Below are 1,907 nucleotides of genomic sequence, written 5' to 3' on the forward strand. Positions count from 1 at the left end.
GTGACCCGGAAGTATATTAAGTGGTGGATGACCAAGCATGAGGCTGGTGGAGAAAATATCAAACCATTAAGAGTGGGCGTGTCCTTACTAATGTCGATATGACGCGCTCCTCATTGTACACGTCATAGGGCTAATGAACTTTTACCTTGAGTTTGACTTCCCTTTTGGACCCTCATGATGTCAAAGTTCATTGAGCACCAGAGAAGATGTTTCATGGATGAGGAATCCTTATAACATATTGCTGCCGTCATGACAACAGACGTCTGAAGCAGTTGACGGATCCATTTTTTTTTTTTTTTTTTAGCTGTGTTTGCTTCAGGATGAAAGTTCGGGGAAAATCGACTTTTTGATTTTGAAATGGCATCATTACTGCGTCCAAGATTTGGCGTTTCGCAGACATCTTACGGAACGTATTCTTCAGATGAATGCAGCAAAACGCAGGTGGAAAGAAGTGTAATAAGTAGTGTGTGCGTGTGTAGGACAAGAATGGCCTCGGCTAGGGAAGACTTCTTGTGGGCAACACGGACAACGATAGCTTTGTGACGTAACAAAGGAATACAATCCAACACGTCCACCACCACACAGCGCACACAAGAATTATTCCAAAATTCTGCTACGAGAATCTGTCTCGATGAACCTGTCATAGTGATCGAATACATGACGTACTCTTACAAAGGAGACGTGTGATACCGCCTTGCTATTTCTGAAGGATCTTGACTTCAAAAAACAGCTTATTATAGCAATGTATTTTATGCTCCTTGAAAAAAATGGAATTTGTCTGTTTTATGCAAGTTTCAGTGTGTTCGCCTTCAAAGACAGACAAAAACCACGCCATCTGATACTGGTGTGGATATTGTTCATGACTCGATACTACTCGGATAAGTAGCCTGAAATCAATGCAAGACGATGTACATATAATGTAGGTGGTATACTAATATTCTGGTAATGTTTTCATTAATGTCGGTAATGTCTTCATTTACCATTATGTCATTCACCTTTATTGAGGCAAATCATATAGGCGTGACGTTCTGAAACCATGTTGAATGTCATTAGAATCAGGAGACTTATTACGAAACCACTTTCAATTTTGAGTAGATCTATTTTTCTATTCTCTGTGTCTTTAATTGACGATCTATTTGTTGTTTCCCTAAAAGGGCACAGTGTCGCTGAACATATCAATTTGTGATAAAACAAAGAAGCAAATAAAGAACCAGAAATAAGACATTGTCAGTGCCTATCTTAATTCTTCTCTAGTATCTATCACCTTCGGACCGCAAGTGCTAAATAAACCAACCTTTTAGGCGGTATAATGTAAACCTAATAGATTAAAAGACGTTTTATTTCTAATTAGAATCCATTTACGATTCTTGAAATTGTTTATCAGTTCTCTCAAGATCAGGTATGGATGAATGAATATTCAGCAGCCAATCCCGAAGCATAATAAGTCTTTGTAGCTCGTCACATCGGGGCCCTAAACTAGTCATCAAACAACAGACCGCTTGAAGGAAACTTGCCTCGTGGATTACCATTCTTAAATCATGTAAATTATTGTTGCAGAACTTACAGATCATTGTTAAAAACTAGGGTAGACGCTACATTTATGTTTAATTGAAAAAATATTCCTATTTCCTTTTATAGTTACTGTTCTAAGGCGGGACCTATAATAATCAACGTGCGTCAAAATTGAATCAAGCGCGTCCCATCTTATAATCATGGTCATAGCAGTGCATACGTATACGTCACGTGTCAGGGCCACTAAATGAAGTTGTCACGGAACAGCTATTTTCATTTTATTTTTGATTCTTTCAACTATGACTTCAATAATGTTTGTTCTCTTTAAGTCACGTCTACAGCTCCAAGTCCGATAACTCGCGAATTTTCGTTTAAAGGGATGGTACAGTATTGGT

This window comes from Diadema antillarum, unplaced genomic scaffold (genome assembly GCF_040938485.1).
Source record: "Diadema antillarum isolate AM-2024a unplaced genomic scaffold, OU_Dant_1.0 seq00000497_RagTag, whole genome shotgun sequence".
Lineage (NCBI taxonomy): Eukaryota > Metazoa > Echinodermata > Echinoidea > Diadematoida > Diadematidae > Diadema > Diadema antillarum.